The sequence below is a fragment of the Rhipicephalus microplus genome, chromosome 2 (assembly GCF_043290135.1).
Source record: "Rhipicephalus microplus isolate Deutch F79 chromosome 2, USDA_Rmic, whole genome shotgun sequence".
Taxonomy (NCBI): Eukaryota; Metazoa; Arthropoda; class Arachnida; order Ixodida; family Ixodidae; genus Rhipicephalus; species Rhipicephalus microplus.
In genome coordinates, this window is record NC_134701.1 from 133,613,198 (window position 1) to 133,628,865 (window position 15,668).

Here is a 15,668-nt window from a genome sequence, read left to right on the forward strand (position 1 = left end):
AAGTAAAAAAAAATTTTGTCAGAATAGAATTCGAACCCACGCCCACATACGTGGACCAGAAGCCTCGTTCAACCCGTATCACTGGGCAAGGTTTCCCTTGAGTCTGGAGCCTTAGACCACTCGGCCATTGTGACACGATATTTCAGTCCCAGCAAAAGGAGACACTGACTTTGTGCTGGTAGTAAAGTAAAAAAATGCCGGAAGTGAGATTCGAACCCACGCACACATACGTGGACCAGAAGCCTCGTTAAACTTGCATCACCGCGCAAGGTTTCCCTTCAGTCTGGCGCCTAAGACCACTCGGCCATTCTGATACGATATATCAGCCCCAGCAAAAGGAGACACTGACTTTGTTCTGTTAGTGAAGTAAAAAAAAGTTTGTCAGAAGTGGGATTCGAACCCACGCCCACATACGTGGACCAGAAGCCTCGTTCAACCCGTATCACTGGGCAAGGTTTCCCTTGAGTCTGGCGCCTTAGACCACTCGGCCATTCTGACACGATATATCAGCCCCAGCAAAAGAAGAGACTGACTTTGTTCTGGTAGTAAAGTAAAAAAGTTTGTCAGAAGTGGGATTCGCACCCACGCACACATACGTGGACCAGAAGCCTCGTTCAACTAGTATGACTGGGCACGGTTTCCCTTGAGTCTAGCACCTTCGACCACTCGGCCATTCTTACACAATATTTCAGCCCAGCAAAAGGAGACACTGACTTTGTTCTTGTAGTAAAATTAAAAAAAATGACGGAAGTGAGATTCGAACCCACGCACACATACGTGGACCAGAAACCTCGTTCAACTCGCATCACCGAGCAAGGTTTCCCTTTAGTATGGCGCCTTAGACCACTCGGCCATTCTGATACGATATATCAGCCCCAGCAAAAGGAGACACTGACTTTGTTCTGTTATTGAAGTAAAAAAGTTTGTCAGAAGTGGGATTCGAACCCACGCCAAAATACGTGGACCAGAAGCCTCGTTCAAACCGTATCACTGGCCAAGGTTCCCCTTGAGTCTGGCGCCTTAGACCACTCGGCCATTCTGACACGATATATCAGCCCCAGCAAAAGAAGAGACTGACTTCGTGCTGGCAGTAAAGTAAAAAAAGTTTGTCAGAAGTGGGATTCGAACCCACGCACACATACGTGGACCAGAAGCCTCGTTACACTCTTATCACTGGGCAAGGTTTCCCTTAAGTCCGGCGCCTTCGACCACTCGGCCGTTCTGACACAATATTTCAGCCCAGCAAAAGGAGCTGCTGACTTTGTTCTGGTAGTAAAGTAAAAAAAAGTTTGTCAAAATAGAATTCGAACCCACGCCCACATACGTGGACCAGAAGCCTCGTTCAACCCGTATCACTGGCCAAGGTTTCCCTTGAGTCTGGAGCCTTAGACCACTCGGCCATTCTGACACTATATTTCAGCCCCAGCAAAAGGAGACACTGACTTTGAGCTGGTAGTAAAGTAAACAAAAATTGACGGAAGTGAGATTTGAACCCACGCACATATACGTGGACCAGAAGCCTCGTTCAACTCGCATCACCGCGCAAGGTTTCCCTTCAGTCTGGCGCCTTAGACCACTCGGCCATTCTGATACGATATATCAGCCCCAGCAAAAGGAGACACTGACTTTGTTCTGTTAGTGAAGTAAAAAAAAGTTTGTCAGAAAAGGGATTCGAACCAATGCCCGCATACGTGGACCAGAAGCCTCGTTCAACCCGTATCACTGGGCAAGGTTTCCCTTGAGTCTGGCGCCTTAGACCACTCGGCCATTCTGACACGATATATCAGCCCCAGCAAAAAAAGAGACTGACTTCGTGCTGGCAGTAAAGTAAAAAAAGTTTGTCAGAAGTGGGATTCGAACCCACGCACACATTCGTGGACCAGTAGCCTTGTTACACTCGTATCACTGGGCAAGGTTTCCCTTAAGTCTGGCGCCTTCGACCACTCGGCCATTGTGACAGAATATTTCAGCCAAGCAAAAGGAGACACTGACTTTGTTCTGGTAGTAAAGTAAAAAAACGTTTGTCAGAATAGGATTCGAACCCACGCCCACATACGTCGACAAGAAGCCTCGTTCAACCCGTATCGCTGGGCAAGGTTTCCCTTGAGTCTGGCGCCTTAGACCACTCGGCCATTCTGACACGATATATCAGCCCCAGCAAAAGAAGAGACTGACTTCGTGCTGGCAGTAAAGTAAAAAAAGTTTGTCAGAAGTGGGATTCGAACCCACGCACACATACGTGGACCAGAAGCCTCGTTACACTCTTATCACTGGGCAAGGTTTCCCTTAAGTCTGGCGCCTTCGACCACTCGGCCATTCTGACACAATATTTCAGCCCAGCAAAAGGAGCTGCTGACTTTGTTCTGGTAGTAAAGTAAAAAAAAGTTTGTCAAAATAGAATTCGAACCCACGCCCACATACGTGGACCAGAAGCCTCGTTCAACCCGTATCACTGGCCAAGGTTTCCCTTGAGTCTGGAGCCTTAGACCACTCGGCCATTCTGACACTATATTTCAGCCCCAGCAAAAGGAGACACTGACTTTGAGCTGGAAGTAAAGTAAACAAAAATTGACGGAAGTGAGATTTGAACCCACGCACATATACGTGGACCAGAAGCCTCGTTCAACTCGCATCACCGCGCAAGGTTTCCCTTCAGTCTGGCGCCTTAGACCACTCGGCCATTCTGATACGATATATCAGCCCCAGCAAAAGGAGACACTGACTTTGTTCTGTTAGTGAAGTAAAAAAAAGTTTGTCAGAAAAGGGATTCGAACCAATGCCCGCATACGTGGACCAGAAGCCTCGTTAGACCCGTATCACCGGGCAATGTTTCCCTTAGATCTGGTGCCTTAGACAACTCGGCCGTTCTGACACGATATATAAGCTGCAGCAAAAGAAGACACTGACTTTGTTCTGGTAGTAAAGTAAAAAAAGTTTGTCAGAAGTGGGATTCGAACCCACGCACACATTCGTGGACCAGAAGCCTTGTTACACTCGTATCACTGGGCAAGGTTTCCCTTAAGTCTGGCGCCTTCGACCACTCGGCCATTGTGACAGAATATTTCAGGCAAGCAAAAGGAGACACTGACTTTGTGCTGGTAGTAAAGTAAATAAACGTTTGTCAGAATAGGATTTAAACCCACGCCCACATACGTGGACCAGAAGCCTCGTTCAACCCGTATCACTGCGCAAGGTTTCCCTTGTGTCTGGCGCCTTAGACGACTCGGCCATTCTGATACGATATGTCAGCCTCAGCAAAAGAAGACGCTGAATCTGTGCTGGTAGTAAAGTAAAAAAACTGACAGAAATGAGATTCGAACCCACGCCCACATACGTGGACCAGAAGCCTCGTTCAACCCCTATCAGTGGGCAAGGTTTCCCTTGAGTCTGGCGCCTTAGACCACTCGGCCATTCTGACACAAATTTTTTTACCATGGTATTTATTAAAGTATTTGGGCAATCATGACAAAATCAAGCGAACAAAAGTACAATCAAATCGCGAAAGTAAGCGTTCAAGTGTTACTCATAAACACTAAATGCCTAACACAGCGCGGGTTCTTCACATGGAGAGTTCTTCACATTGTGTTATACAAACCAAAAAGGGGTGAGGTCAAACAGTTCTCTAAGACGGAGTACCAGTCCGGTCTAAAGTCTAGCTCGTCGTAAATGTTTTTCTGGTGGATAGCCATTTGAATGAAGTGTGCTCTTGAAGAGGTGGTGGGCTCTACATTGCGGTCTTGCATTCGTGTCTTCCACAAGCTGTCCATACCCAAGAGGAAAAACATATCATATGGTACTTCATCAAGCGCTGCTGGCAGAAGATAACGTATTGTGTGAGAATTAATGACAAAACGTTTTTTCAGTGCTCGCTGAAGGACATCCCAAAACAGTAAGGCATCTTTGCAGCTAACAAAGCAATGTTCAATCGTTTCCGGCACACCACATAGATGGCAGTTAACAGACGGAATGAAAATACCTTTTCTTTCTAACCATGCGTTTACCGCCAATGTTTCAGAGTGGAGTTTATAGAAGAATGTTTTTGAATTCGGTGGAATGTACATTTTGCGCACTCGCTTCAACACATCGTGACCTGGAAGATTGGCGTAGAGTGAACAGTACAATGGAGTTGGGAAGAGTGTACTCAGTAGATCCTTATACAGCGCCTTGCGCGATACTGTGTACAGGTATTCTACAGAGAAGCGAGCTTTCACGAAGTCAGTGTCTTCTTTTTCTGTGGCTGATATATCGTGTCAGAATGGCCTCCATGTCCCTGGAGGCCATTCCGACACGATATATCAGCCCCAGCAAAAGAAAACACAGACTTCGTGCTGGTAGTAAAGTAAAAAAAGTTTGTCAGAAGTGGGATTCGTACCCACGCCCACATACGTGGACCAGAAGCCTCGTTTAATCCGTATCACCGGGCAATGTTTCCCTTAAGTCTGGTGCCTTAGACAACTCGGATGTTCTGACACGATTTATAAGCTCCAGCTAAAGAAGACACTGACTTTGCTCTGGTAGTAAAGTAAAAAAAGTTTGTCAGAAGTGGGATTCGCACCCACGCACACATACGTTGACCTGACGCCTCGTTCAACTCGTATGACTGGGCACGGTTTCCATTGAGTCTAGCGCCTTCGACCACTCGGCCATTCTGACACAATATTTCAGCCCAGCAAAAGGAGACACTGACTTTGTTCTTGTAGTAAAATAAAAAAAGTTTGTCAGACGTAGGATTCAAACCCACGCCCTCATACGTGGACCAGAAGCCTCGTTCAACCCGTATCACTGCGCAAGGTTTACCTTGAGTCTGGCGCCTTAGACCACTCGGCCATTCGATACGTGATGTCAGCCTCAGCAAAAGAAGACGCTGACTCTGTGCTGGTAGTAAAGTAAAAAAAATTGACGGAAGTGAGATTCGAACCCACGCACACATACGAGGACCAGAAACCTCGTTCAACTCGCATCATCGAACAAGGTTTCCCTTGAGTCAGGCGCCTTAGACCACTCGGCCATTCTGATACGATATATCAGCCCCAGCAAAAGAAGACACTGACTTTGTTCTGTTAGTGAAGTAAAAAAAAATTGACGGAAGTGAGATTGGAACCCACGCACACATCCTTGGACCAGAAGCCTCGTTCAACTCGCATCACCGAGCAAGGTTTCCCTTCAGTCTTGCGCCTTAGACCACTCGGCCATTCTGATACGATATATCAGCCTCAGCAAAAGCATACACTGACTTTGTTCTGTTAGTGAAGTAAAAAAAAGTTTGTCAGAAGTGGGATTCGAACCCAGGCCCACATACGTGGACCAGAAGCCCCGTTCAACCCGTATCACTGGGCAAGGTTTCACTTGAGTCTGGAGCCTTAGACCACTCGGCCATTCTGACACGATATTTCAGCCCCAGCAAAAGGAGACACTGACTTTGTGCTGGTAGTAAAGTAAAAAAAAGCTTCTCAGAAGTGGGATTTGTACCCACGCCCACATAGGTAGACCAGAAGGCTCGTTCAACCCGTATCACTCGGCAAGGTTTCCCTTGAGTCTGGCGCCTTAGACCACTCGGCCATTCTGACACGATATATCAGCCCCAGCAAAAGATGAGACTGACTTTGTGCTGGCAGTAAAGTAAAAAAACTTTGTCAGAAGTGGGATTCGAACCCACGCACACATACGTGGACCAGAAGCCTCGTTCAACCCGTATCACTGGGCAAGGTTTCCATTAAGCCTGGCGCCTTCAACCACTCGGTCATTCTGACACAATATTTCAGCCCAGCAAAAGGAGACACTGACTTTGTTCTGGTAGTAAAGTAAAAAAAAATTTTGTCAGAATAGAATTCGAACCCACGCCCACATACGTGGACCAGAAGCCTCGTTCAACCCGTATCACTGGGCAAGGTTTCCCTTGAGTCTGGAGCCTTAGACCACTCGGCCATTGTGACACGATATTTCAGCCCCAGCAAAAGGAGACACTGACTTTGTGCTGGTAGTAAAGTAAAAAAATGCCGGAAGTGAGATTCGAACCCACGCACACATACGTGGACCAGAAGCCTCGTTAAACTTGCATCACCGCGCAAGGTTTCCCTTCAGTCTGGCGCCTAAGACCACTCGGCCATTCTGATACGATATATCAGCCCCAGCAAAAGGAGACACTGACTTTGTTCTGTTAGTGAAGTAAAAAAAAGTTTGTCAGAAGTGGGATTCGAACCCACGCCCACATACGTGGACCAGAAGCCTCGTTCAACCCGTATCACTGGGCAAGGTTTCCCTTGAGTCTGGCGCCTTAGACCACTCGGCCATTCTGACACGATATATCAGCCCCAGCAAAAGAAGAGACTGACTTCGTGCTGTTAGTAAAGTAAAAAAAAGATTGTCAGAAGTGGGATTCCAACCCGCGTCGACATACTTGGACCAAAGGCCTCGTTTAAACCGTATCACCGGGCAATGTTTCCCTTAAGTCTGGTGCCTTAGACAACTCGGCCGCTCTGACACGATATATAAGCTGCAGCAAAAGAAGACACTGACTTTGTTCTGGTAGTAAAGTAAAAAAAGTTTGTCAGAAGTGGGATTCGCACCCACGCACACATACGTGGACCAGAAGCCTCGTTCAACTAGTATGACTGGGCACGGTTTCCCTTGAGTCTAGGACCTTCGACCACTCGGCCATTCTGACACAATATTTCAGCCCAGCAAAAGGAGACACTGACTTTGTGCTGGTAATAAATAAAAAAAAGAGTTTGTCAGAAGTGGGATTCGAACCCACGTCGACATACGTGGACCAAAGGCCTCGTTTAACCCGTATCACCGGGCAATATTTTCCTTAAGTCTGGCGCCTTCGACCACTCGGCCATTCTGACACAATATTTCAACCCAGCAAAAGGAGACACTGACTTCGTTCTGGTAGTAAAGTAAAAAAAAAGTTTGTCACAATAGAATTCGAACCCACGCCCACATACGTGGACCAGAAGCCTCGTTTAACCCGTGTCACCGAGCAAGGTTTCCCTTCAGTCTTGCGCCTTAAACCAGGCGGCCATTCTGACACGATATGTCAGCCTCAGCAAAAGAAGACGCTGACTCTGTGCTGGTCGTAAAGTAAAAAAAAGTTTGTCAGAAGTGGGATTCGAACCCACGCCCACGTACGTGGACCAGAAGCCTCGTTCATCAACCCGTATCACTGGGCACGGTTTCCCTTAAGTCTGGCGCCTTTGACTACTCGGCCATTCTGACACAATATTTCGGCCCAGCAAAAGCAGACACTGACTTTGTGCTCGTAGTAAAGTAAAAGAAATTGCCGGAAGTGAGATTCGAACCCACGCACACTTACGTGGACCAGAAGCCTCGTTAAACTCGCATCACCGCGCAAGGTTTCCCTTCAGTGTGGCGCCTTAGACCACTCGGCCATTCTGATAAGATATATCAGCCCCAGCAAAAGGAGACACTGACTTTGTTCTGTTAGTGAAGTAAAAAAAAGTTTGTCAGAAGTGGGATTCCAACCCACATCGACATACTTGGACCAAAGGCCTCGTTGAACCCGTATCACCGGGCAATGTTTCCCTTAAGTCTGGTGCCTTAGACAACTCGGCCGTTCTGACACGATATATAAGCTGCAGCAAAAGAAGACACTGACTTTGTTCTGGTAGTAAAGTAAAAAAGTTTGTCAGAAGTGGGATTCGCACCCACGCACACATACGAGGACCAGAAACCTCGTTCAACTCGCATCATCGAACAAGGTTTCCCTTCAGTCAGGCGCCTTAGACCACTCGGCCATTCTGATACGATATATCAGCCCCAGCAAAAGAAGACACTGACTTTGTTCTGTTAGTGAAGTAAAAAAAATTGACGGAAGTGAGATTGGAACCCACGCACACATCCTTGGACCAGAAGCCTCGTTCAACTCGCATCACCGAGCAAGGTTTCCCTTCAGTCTTGCGCCTTAGACCACTCGGCCATTCTGATACGATATATCAGCCTCAGCAAAAGGATACACTGACTTTGTTCTGTTAGTGAAGTAAAAAAAAGTTTGTCAGAAGTGGGATTTGTACCCACGCCCACATAGGTAGACCAGAAGGCTCGTTCAACCCGTATCACTCGGCAAGGTTTCCCTTGAGTCTGGCGCCTTAGACCACTCGGCCATTCTGACACGATATATCAGCCCCAGCAAAAGATGAGACTGACTTTGTGCTGGCAGTAAAGTAAAAAAACTTTGTCAGAAGTGGGATTCGAACCCACGCACACATACGTGGACCAGAAGCCTCGTTCAACCCGTATCACTGGGCAAGGTTTCCATTAAGCCTGGCGCCTTCAACCACTCGGTCATTCTGACACAATATTTCAGCCCAGCAAAAGGAGACACTGACTTTGTTCTGGTAGTAAAGTAAAAAAAAATTTTGTCAGAATAGAATTCGAACCCACGCCCACATACGTGGACCAGAAGCCTCGTTCAACCCGTATCACTGGGCAAGGTTTCCCTTGAGTCTGGAGCCTTAGACCACTCGGCCATTGTGACACGATATTTCAGCCCCAGCAAAAGGAGACACTGACTTTGTGCTGGTAGTAAAGTAAAAAAATGCCGGAAGTGAGATTCGAACCCACGCACACATACGTGGACCAGAAGCCTCGTTAAACTTGCATCACCGCGCAAGGTTTCCCTTCAGTCTGGCGCCTAAGACCACTCGGCCATTCTGATACGATATATCAGCCCCAGCAAAAGGAGACACTGACTTTGTTCTGTTAGTGAAGTAAAAAAAAGTTTGTCAGAAGTGGGATTCGAACCCACGCCCACATACGTGGACCAGAAGCCTCGTTCAACCCGTATCACTGGGCAAGGTTTCCCTTGAGTCTGGCGCCTTAGACCACTCGGCCATTCCGACACGATATATCAGCCCCAGCAAAAGAAGAGACTGACTTCGTGCTGTTAGTAAAGTAAAAAAAAGATTGTCAGAAGTGGGATTCCAACCCGCGTCGACATACTTGGACCAAAGGCCTCGTTTAAACCGTATCACCGGGCAATGTTTCCCTTAAGTCTGGTGCCTTAGACAACTCGGCCGCTCTGACACGATATATAAGCTGCAGCAAAAGAAGACACTGACTTTGTTCTGGTAGTAAAGTAAAAAAAGTTTGTCAGAAGTGGGATTCGCACCCACGCACACATACGTGGACCAGAAGCCTCGTTCAACTAGTATGACTGGGCACGGTTTCCCTTGAGTCTAGGACCTTCGACCACTCGGCCATTCTGACACAATATTTCAGCCCAGCAAAAGGAGACACTGACTTTGTGCTGGTAATAAATAAAAAAAAGAGTTTGTCAGAAGTGGGATTCGAACCCACGTCGACATACGTGGACCAAAGGCCTCGTTTAACCCGTATCACCGGGCAATATTTCCCTTAAGTCTGGCGCCTTCGACCACTCGGCCATTCTGACACAATATTTCAACCCAGCAAAAGGAGACACTGACTTCGTTCTGGTAGTAAAGTAAAAAAAAAGTTTGTCACAATAGAATTCGAACCCACGCCCACATACGTGGACCAGAAGCCTCGTTTAACCCGTGTCACCGAGCAAGGTTTCCCTTCAGTCTTGCGCCTTAAACCAGGCGGCCATTCTGACACGATATGTCAGCCTCAGCAAAAGAAGACGCTGACTCTGTGCTGGTCGTAAAGTAAAAAAAAGTTTGTCAGAAGTGGGATTCGAACCCACGCCAACGTACGTGGACCAGAAGCCTCGTTCATCAACCCGTATCACTGGGCACGGTTTCCCTTAAGTCTGGCGCCTTTGACTACTCGGCCATTCTGACACAATATTTCGGCCCAGCAAAAGCAGACACTGACTTTGTGCTCGTAGTAAAGTAAAAGAAATTGCCGGAAGTGAGATTCGAACCCACGCACACTTACGTGGACCAGAAGCCTCGTTAAACTCGCATCACCGCGCAAGGTTTCCCTTCAGTGTGGCGCCTTAGACCACTCGGCCATTCTGATAAGATATATCAGCCCCAGCAAAAGGAGACACTGACTTTGTTCTGTTAGTGAAGTAAAAAAAAGTTTGTCAGAAGTGGGATTCCAACCCACATCGACATACTTGGACCAAAGGCCTCGTTTAACCCGTATCACCGGGCAATGTTTCCCTTAAGTCTGGTGCCTTAGACAACTCGGCCGTTCTGACACGATATATAAGCTGCAGCAAAAGAAGACACTGACTTTTTCTGGTAGTAAAGTAAAAAAGTTTGTCAGAAGTGGGATTCGCACCCACGCACACATACGAGGACCAGAAACCTCGTTCAACTCGCATCATCGAACAAGGTTTCCCTTCAGTCAGGCGCCTTAGACCACTCGGCCATTCTGATACGATATATCAGCCCCAGCAAAAGAAGACACTGACTTTGTTCTGTTAGTGAAGTAAAAAAAATTGACGGAAGTGAGATTGGAACCCACGCACACATCCTTGGACCAGAAGCCTCGTTCAACTCGCATCACCGAGCAAGGTTTCCCTTCAGTCTTGCGCCTTAGACCACTCGGCCATTCTGATACGATATATCAGCCTCAGCAAAAGGATACACTGACTTTGTTCTGTTAGTGAAGTAAAAAAAAGTTTGTCAGAAGTGGGATTCGAACCCAGGCCCACATACGTGGACCAGAAGCCCCGTTCAACCCGTATCACTGGGCAAGGTTTCCCTTGAGTCTGGAGCCTTAGACCACTCGGCCATTCTGACACGATATTTCAGCCCCAGCAAAAGGAGACACTGACTTTGTGCTGGTAGTAAAGTAAAAAAAAGCTTCTCAGAAGTGGGATTTGTACCCACGCCCACATAGGTAGACCAGAAGGCTCGTTCAACCCGTATCACTCGGCAAGGTTTCCCTTGAGTCTGGCGCCTTAGACCACTCGGCCATTCTGACACGATATATCAGCCCCAGCAAAAGATGAGACTGACTTTGTGCTGGCAGTAAAGTAAAAAAACTTTGTCAGAAGTGGGATTCGAACCCACGCACACATACGTGGACCAGAAGCCTCGTTCAACCCGTATCACTGGGCAAGGTTTCCATTAAGCCTGGCGCCTTCAACCACTCGGTCATTCTGACACAATATTTCAGCCCAGCAAAAGGAGACACTGACTTTGTTCTGGTAGTAAAGTAAAAAAAAATTTTGTCAGAATAGAATTCGAACCCACGCCCACATACGTGGACCAGAAGCCTCGTTCAACCCGTATCACTGGGCAAGGTTTCCCTTGAGTCTGGAGCCTTAGACCACTCGGCCATTGTGACACGATATTTCAGCCCCAGCAAAAGGAGACACTGACTTTGTGCTGGTAGTAAAGTAAAAAAATGCCGGAAGTGAGATTCGAACCCACGCACACATACGTGGACCAGAAGCCTCGTTAAACTTGCATCACCGCGCAAGGTTTCCCTTCAGTCTGGCGCCTAAGACCACTCGGCCATTCTGATACGATATATCAGCCCCAGCAAAAGGAGACACTGACTTTGTTCTGTTAGTGAAGTAAAAAAAAGTTTGTCAGAAGTGGGATTCGAACCCACGCCCACATACGTGGACCAGAAGCCTCGTTCAACCCGTATCACTGGGCAAGGTTTCCCTTGAGTCTGGCGCCTTAGACCACTCGGCCATTCTGACACGATATATCAGCCCCAGCAAAAGAAGAGACTGACTTCGTGCTGTTAGTAAAGTAAAAAAAAGATTGTCAGAAGTGGGATTCCAACCCGCGTCGACATACTTGGACCAAAGGCCTCGTTTAAACCGTATCACCGGGCAATGTTTCCCTTAAGTCTGGTGCCTTAGACAACTCGGCCGCTCTGACACGATATATAAGCTGCAGCAAAAGAAGACACTGACTTTGTTCTGGTAGTAAAGTAAAAAAAGTTTGTCAGAAGTGGGATTCGCACCCACGCACACATACGTGGACCAGAAGCCTCGTTCAACTAGTATGACTGGGCACGGTTTCCCTTGAGTCTAGGACCTTCGACCACTCGGCCATTCTGACACAATATTTCAGCCCAGCAAAAGGAGACACTGACTTTGTGCTGGTAATAAATAAAAAAAAGAGTTTGTCAGAAGTGGGATTCGAACCCACGTCGACATACGTGGACCAAAGGCCTCGTTTAACCCGTATCACCGGGCAATATTTCCCTTAAGTCTGGCGCCTTCGACCACTCGGCCATTCTGACACAATATTTCAACCCAGCAAAAGGAGACACTGACTTCGTTCTGGTAGTAAAGTAAAAAAAAAGTTTGTCACAATAGAATTCGAACCCACGCCCACATACGTGGACCAGAAGCCTCGTTTAACCCGTGTCACCGAGCAAGGTTTCCCTTCAGTCTTGCGCCTTAAACCAGGCGGCCATTCTGACACGATATGTCAGCCTCAGCAAAAGAAGACGCTGACTCTGTGCTGGTCGTAAAGTAAAAAAAAGTTTGTCAGAAGTGGGATTCGAACCCACGCCAACGTACGTGGACCAGAAGCCTCGTTCATCAACCCGTATCACTGGGCACGGTTTCCCTTAAGTCTGGCGCCTTTGACTACTCGGCCATTCTGACACAATATTTCGGCCCAGCAAAAGCAGACACTGACTTTGTGCTCGTAGTAAAGTAAAAGAAATTGCCGGAAGTGAGATTCGAACCCACGCACACTTACGTGGACCAGAAGCCTCGTTAAACTCGCATCACCGCGCAAGGTTTCCCTTCAGTGTGGCGCCTTAGACCACTCGGCCATTCTGATAAGATATATCAGCCCCAGCAAAAGGAGACACTGACTTTGTTCTGTTAGTGAAGTAAAAAAAAGTTTGTCAGAAGTGGGATTCCAACCCACATCGACATACTTGGACCAAAGGCCTCGTTTAACCCGTATCACCGGGCAATGTTTCCCTTAAGTCTGGTGCCTTAGACAACTCGGCCGTTCTGACACGATATATAAGCTGCAGCAAAAGAAGACACTGACTTTTTCTGGTAGTAAAGTAAAAAAGTTTGTCAGAAGTGGGATTCGCACCCACGCACACATACGAGGACCAGAAACCTCGTTCAACTCGCATCATCGAACAAGGTTTCCCTTCAGTCAGGCGCCTTAGACCACTCGGCCATTCTGATACGATATATCAGCCCCAGCAAAAGAAGACACTGACTTTGTTCTGTTAGTGAAGTAAAAAAAATTGACGGAAGTGAGATTGGAACCCACGCACACATCCTTGGACCAGAAGCCTCGTTCAACTCGCATCACCGAGCAAGGTTTCCCTTCAGTCTTGCGCCTTAGACCACTCGGCCATTCTGATACGATATATCAGCCTCAGCAAAAGGATACACTGACTTTGTTCTGTTAGTGAAGTAAAAAAAAGTTTGTCAGAAGTGGGATTCGAACCCAGGCCCACATACGTGGACCAGAAGCCCCGTTCAACCCGTATCACTGGGCAAGGTTTCCCTTGAGTCTGGAGCCTTAGACCACTCGGCCATTCTGACACGATATTTCAGCCCCAGCAAAAGGAGACACTGACTTTGTGCTGGTAGTAAAGTAAAAAAAAGCTTCTCAGAAGTGGGATTTGTACCCACGCCCACATAGGTAGACCAGAAGGCTCGTTCAACCCGTATCACTCGGCAAGGTTTCCCTTGAGTCTGGCGCCTTAGACCACTCGGCCATTCTGACACGATATATCAGCCCCAGCAAAAGATGAGACTGACTTTGTGCTGGCAGTAAAGTAAAAAAACTTTGTCAGAAGTGGGATTCGAACCCACGCACACATACGTGGACCAGAAGCCTCGTTCAACCCGTATCACTGGGCAAGGTTTCCATTAAGCCTGGCGCCTTCAACCACTCGGTCATTCTGACACAATATTTCAGCCCAGCAAAAGGAGACACTGACTTTGTTCTGGTAGTAAAGTAAAAAAAAATTTTGTCAGAATAGAATTCGAACCCACGCCCACATACGTGGACCAGAAGCCTCGTTCAACCCGTATCACTGGGCAAGGTTTCCCTTGAGTCTGGAGCCTTAGACCACTCGGCCATTGTGACACGATATTTCAGCCCCAGCAAAAGGAGACACTGACTTTGTGCTGGTAGTAAAGTAAAAAAATGCCGGAAGTGAGATTCGAACCCACGCACACATACGTGGACCAGAAGCCTCGTTAAACTTGCATCACCGCGCAAGGTTTCCCTTCAGTCTGGCGCCTAAGACCACTCGGCCATTCTGATACGATATATCAGCCCCAGCAAAAGGAGACACTGACTTTGTTCTGTTAGTGAAGTAAAAAAAAGTTTGTCAGAAGTGGGATTCGAACCCACGCCCACATACGTGGACCAGAAGCCTCGTTCAACCCGTATCACTGGGCAAGGTTTCCCTTGAGTCTGGCGCCTTAGACCACTCGGCCATTCTGACACGATATATCAGCCCCAGCAAAAGAAGAGACTGACTTCGTGCTGTTAGTAAAGTAAAAAAAAGATTGTCAGAAGTGGGATTCCAACCCGCGTCGACATACTTGGACCAAAGGCCTCGTTTAAACCGTATCACCGGGCAATGTTTCCCTTAAGTCTGGTGCCTTAGACAACTCGGCCGCTCTGACACGATATATAAGCTGCAGCAAAAGAAGACACTGACTTTGTTCTGGTAGTAAAGTAAAAAAAGTTTGTCAGAAGTGGGATTCGCACCCACGCACACATACGTGGACCAGAAGCCTCGTTCAACTAGTATGACTGGGCACGGTTTCCCTTGAGTCTAGGACCTTCGACCACTCGGCCATTCTGACACAATATTTCAGCCCAGCAAAAGGAGACACTGACTTTGTGCTGGTAATAAATAAAAAAAAGAGTTTGTCAGAAGTGGGATTCGAACCCACGTCGACATACGTGGACCAAAGGCCTCGTTTAACCCGTATCACCGGGCAATATTTCCCTTAAGTCTGGCGCCTTCGACCACTCGGCCATTCTGACACAATATTTCAACCCAGCAAAAGGAGACACTGACTTCGTTCTGGTAGTAAAGTAAAAAAAAAGTTTGTCACAATAGAATTCGAACCCACGCCCACATACGTGGACCAGAAGCCTCGTTTAACCCGTGTCACCGAGCAAGGTTTCCCTTCAGTCTTGCGCCTTAAACCAGGCGGCCATTCTGACACGATATGTCAGCCTCAGCAAAAGAAGACGCTGACTCTGTGCTGGTCGTAAAGTAAAAAAAAGTTTGTCAGAAGTGGGATTCGAACCCACGCCCACGTACGTGGACCAGAATCCTCGTTCATCAACCCGTATCACTGGGCACGGTTTCCCTTAAGTCTGGCGCCTTTGACTACTCGGCCATTCTGACACAATATTTCGGCCCAGCAAAAGCAGACACTGACTTTGTGCTCGTAGTAAAGTAAAAAAAATTGCCGGAAGTGAGATTCGAACCCACGCACACTTACGTGGACCAGAAGCCTCGTTAAACTCGCATCACCGCGCAAGGTTTCCCTTCAGTGTGGCGCCTTAGACCACTCGGCCATTCTGATAAGATATATCAGCCCCAGCAAAAGGAGACACTGACTTTGTTCTGTTAGTGAAGTAAAAAAAAGTTTGTCAGAAGTGGGATTCCAACCCACATCGACATACTTGGACCAAAGGCCTCGTTTAACCCGTATCACCGGGCAATGTTTCCCTTAAGTCTGGTGCCTTAGACAACTCGGCCGTTCTGACACGATATATAAGCTGCAGCAAAAGAAG

General features: G+C 47.5%; 21 non-coding genes across 21 annotated transcripts; all 21 read right to left on the bottom strand.

Moving 5' to 3' along the window:
* Positions 1-379: 379 nt before the first annotated feature.
* Positions 380-498, bottom strand: TRNAL-CAA (transfer RNA leucine (anticodon CAA)). Its single transcript has 2 exons — positions 461-498; positions 380-425 (listed from the first exon to the last, which is right to left on the bottom strand). It is a non-coding gene; the product is annotated as a tRNA-Leu (tRNA).
* Positions 499-924: 426 nt separating this feature from the next.
* On the bottom strand, positions 925-1,043 carry TRNAL-CAA (transfer RNA leucine (anticodon CAA)). The gene is made up of 2 exons: positions 1,006-1,043; positions 925-970 (listed from the first exon to the last, which is right to left on the bottom strand). It is a non-coding gene; the product is annotated as a tRNA-Leu (tRNA).
* Positions 1,044-2,204: 1,161 nt separating this feature from the next.
* TRNAL-UAA (transfer RNA leucine (anticodon UAA)) lies at positions 2,205-2,323 on the bottom strand. The gene is made up of 2 exons: positions 2,286-2,323; positions 2,205-2,250 (listed from the first exon to the last, which is right to left on the bottom strand). It is a non-coding gene; the product is annotated as a tRNA-Leu (tRNA).
* A 613-nt stretch (positions 2,324-2,936) lies between these two features.
* On the bottom strand, positions 2,937-3,055 carry TRNAL-UAA (transfer RNA leucine (anticodon UAA)). The gene is made up of 2 exons: positions 3,018-3,055; positions 2,937-2,982 (listed from the first exon to the last, which is right to left on the bottom strand). It is a non-coding gene; the product is annotated as a tRNA-Leu (tRNA).
* Positions 3,056-3,299: 244 nt separating this feature from the next.
* On the bottom strand, positions 3,300-3,418 carry TRNAL-CAA (transfer RNA leucine (anticodon CAA)). The gene is made up of 2 exons: positions 3,381-3,418; positions 3,300-3,345 (listed from the first exon to the last, which is right to left on the bottom strand). It is a non-coding gene; the product is annotated as a tRNA-Leu (tRNA).
* A 1,846-nt stretch (positions 3,419-5,264) lies between these two features.
* On the bottom strand, positions 5,265-5,383 carry TRNAL-CAA (transfer RNA leucine (anticodon CAA)). Its single transcript has 2 exons — positions 5,346-5,383; positions 5,265-5,310 (listed from the first exon to the last, which is right to left on the bottom strand). It is a non-coding gene; the product is annotated as a tRNA-Leu (tRNA).
* Positions 5,384-6,178: 795 nt separating this feature from the next.
* Positions 6,179-6,297, bottom strand: TRNAL-CAA (transfer RNA leucine (anticodon CAA)). Its single transcript has 2 exons — positions 6,260-6,297; positions 6,179-6,224 (listed from the first exon to the last, which is right to left on the bottom strand). It is a non-coding gene; the product is annotated as a tRNA-Leu (tRNA).
* A 432-nt stretch (positions 6,298-6,729) lies between these two features.
* TRNAL-UAA (transfer RNA leucine (anticodon UAA)) lies at positions 6,730-6,848 on the bottom strand. The gene is made up of 2 exons: positions 6,811-6,848; positions 6,730-6,775 (listed from the first exon to the last, which is right to left on the bottom strand). It is a non-coding gene; the product is annotated as a tRNA-Leu (tRNA).
* Positions 6,849-7,096: 248 nt separating this feature from the next.
* Positions 7,097-7,218, bottom strand: TRNAL-UAA (transfer RNA leucine (anticodon UAA)). Its single transcript has 2 exons — positions 7,181-7,218; positions 7,097-7,142 (listed from the first exon to the last, which is right to left on the bottom strand). It is a non-coding gene; the product is annotated as a tRNA-Leu (tRNA).
* Positions 7,219-8,012: 794 nt separating this feature from the next.
* On the bottom strand, positions 8,013-8,131 carry TRNAL-CAA (transfer RNA leucine (anticodon CAA)). The gene is made up of 2 exons: positions 8,094-8,131; positions 8,013-8,058 (listed from the first exon to the last, which is right to left on the bottom strand). It is a non-coding gene; the product is annotated as a tRNA-Leu (tRNA).
* A 611-nt stretch (positions 8,132-8,742) lies between these two features.
* TRNAL-CAA (transfer RNA leucine (anticodon CAA)) lies at positions 8,743-8,861 on the bottom strand. The gene is made up of 2 exons: positions 8,824-8,861; positions 8,743-8,788 (listed from the first exon to the last, which is right to left on the bottom strand). It is a non-coding gene; the product is annotated as a tRNA-Leu (tRNA).
* A 432-nt stretch (positions 8,862-9,293) lies between these two features.
* TRNAL-UAA (transfer RNA leucine (anticodon UAA)) lies at positions 9,294-9,412 on the bottom strand. The gene is made up of 2 exons: positions 9,375-9,412; positions 9,294-9,339 (listed from the first exon to the last, which is right to left on the bottom strand). It is a non-coding gene; the product is annotated as a tRNA-Leu (tRNA).
* A 248-nt stretch (positions 9,413-9,660) lies between these two features.
* Positions 9,661-9,782, bottom strand: TRNAL-UAA (transfer RNA leucine (anticodon UAA)). The gene is made up of 2 exons: positions 9,745-9,782; positions 9,661-9,706 (listed from the first exon to the last, which is right to left on the bottom strand). It is a non-coding gene; the product is annotated as a tRNA-Leu (tRNA).
* Positions 9,783-10,575: 793 nt separating this feature from the next.
* TRNAL-CAA (transfer RNA leucine (anticodon CAA)) lies at positions 10,576-10,694 on the bottom strand. The gene is made up of 2 exons: positions 10,657-10,694; positions 10,576-10,621 (listed from the first exon to the last, which is right to left on the bottom strand). It is a non-coding gene; the product is annotated as a tRNA-Leu (tRNA).
* A 795-nt stretch (positions 10,695-11,489) lies between these two features.
* TRNAL-CAA (transfer RNA leucine (anticodon CAA)) lies at positions 11,490-11,608 on the bottom strand. Its single transcript has 2 exons — positions 11,571-11,608; positions 11,490-11,535 (listed from the first exon to the last, which is right to left on the bottom strand). It is a non-coding gene; the product is annotated as a tRNA-Leu (tRNA).
* Positions 11,609-12,040: 432 nt separating this feature from the next.
* TRNAL-UAA (transfer RNA leucine (anticodon UAA)) lies at positions 12,041-12,159 on the bottom strand. Its single transcript has 2 exons — positions 12,122-12,159; positions 12,041-12,086 (listed from the first exon to the last, which is right to left on the bottom strand). It is a non-coding gene; the product is annotated as a tRNA-Leu (tRNA).
* Positions 12,160-12,407: 248 nt separating this feature from the next.
* TRNAL-UAA (transfer RNA leucine (anticodon UAA)) lies at positions 12,408-12,529 on the bottom strand. The gene is made up of 2 exons: positions 12,492-12,529; positions 12,408-12,453 (listed from the first exon to the last, which is right to left on the bottom strand). It is a non-coding gene; the product is annotated as a tRNA-Leu (tRNA).
* A 793-nt stretch (positions 12,530-13,322) lies between these two features.
* On the bottom strand, positions 13,323-13,441 carry TRNAL-CAA (transfer RNA leucine (anticodon CAA)). The gene is made up of 2 exons: positions 13,404-13,441; positions 13,323-13,368 (listed from the first exon to the last, which is right to left on the bottom strand). It is a non-coding gene; the product is annotated as a tRNA-Leu (tRNA).
* A 795-nt stretch (positions 13,442-14,236) lies between these two features.
* TRNAL-CAA (transfer RNA leucine (anticodon CAA)) lies at positions 14,237-14,355 on the bottom strand. Its single transcript has 2 exons — positions 14,318-14,355; positions 14,237-14,282 (listed from the first exon to the last, which is right to left on the bottom strand). It is a non-coding gene; the product is annotated as a tRNA-Leu (tRNA).
* A 432-nt stretch (positions 14,356-14,787) lies between these two features.
* On the bottom strand, positions 14,788-14,906 carry TRNAL-UAA (transfer RNA leucine (anticodon UAA)). Its single transcript has 2 exons — positions 14,869-14,906; positions 14,788-14,833 (listed from the first exon to the last, which is right to left on the bottom strand). It is a non-coding gene; the product is annotated as a tRNA-Leu (tRNA).
* Positions 14,907-15,154: 248 nt separating this feature from the next.
* On the bottom strand, positions 15,155-15,276 carry TRNAL-UAA (transfer RNA leucine (anticodon UAA)). The gene is made up of 2 exons: positions 15,239-15,276; positions 15,155-15,200 (listed from the first exon to the last, which is right to left on the bottom strand). It is a non-coding gene; the product is annotated as a tRNA-Leu (tRNA).
* Between the last annotated feature and the right edge of the window lie 392 nt (positions 15,277-15,668).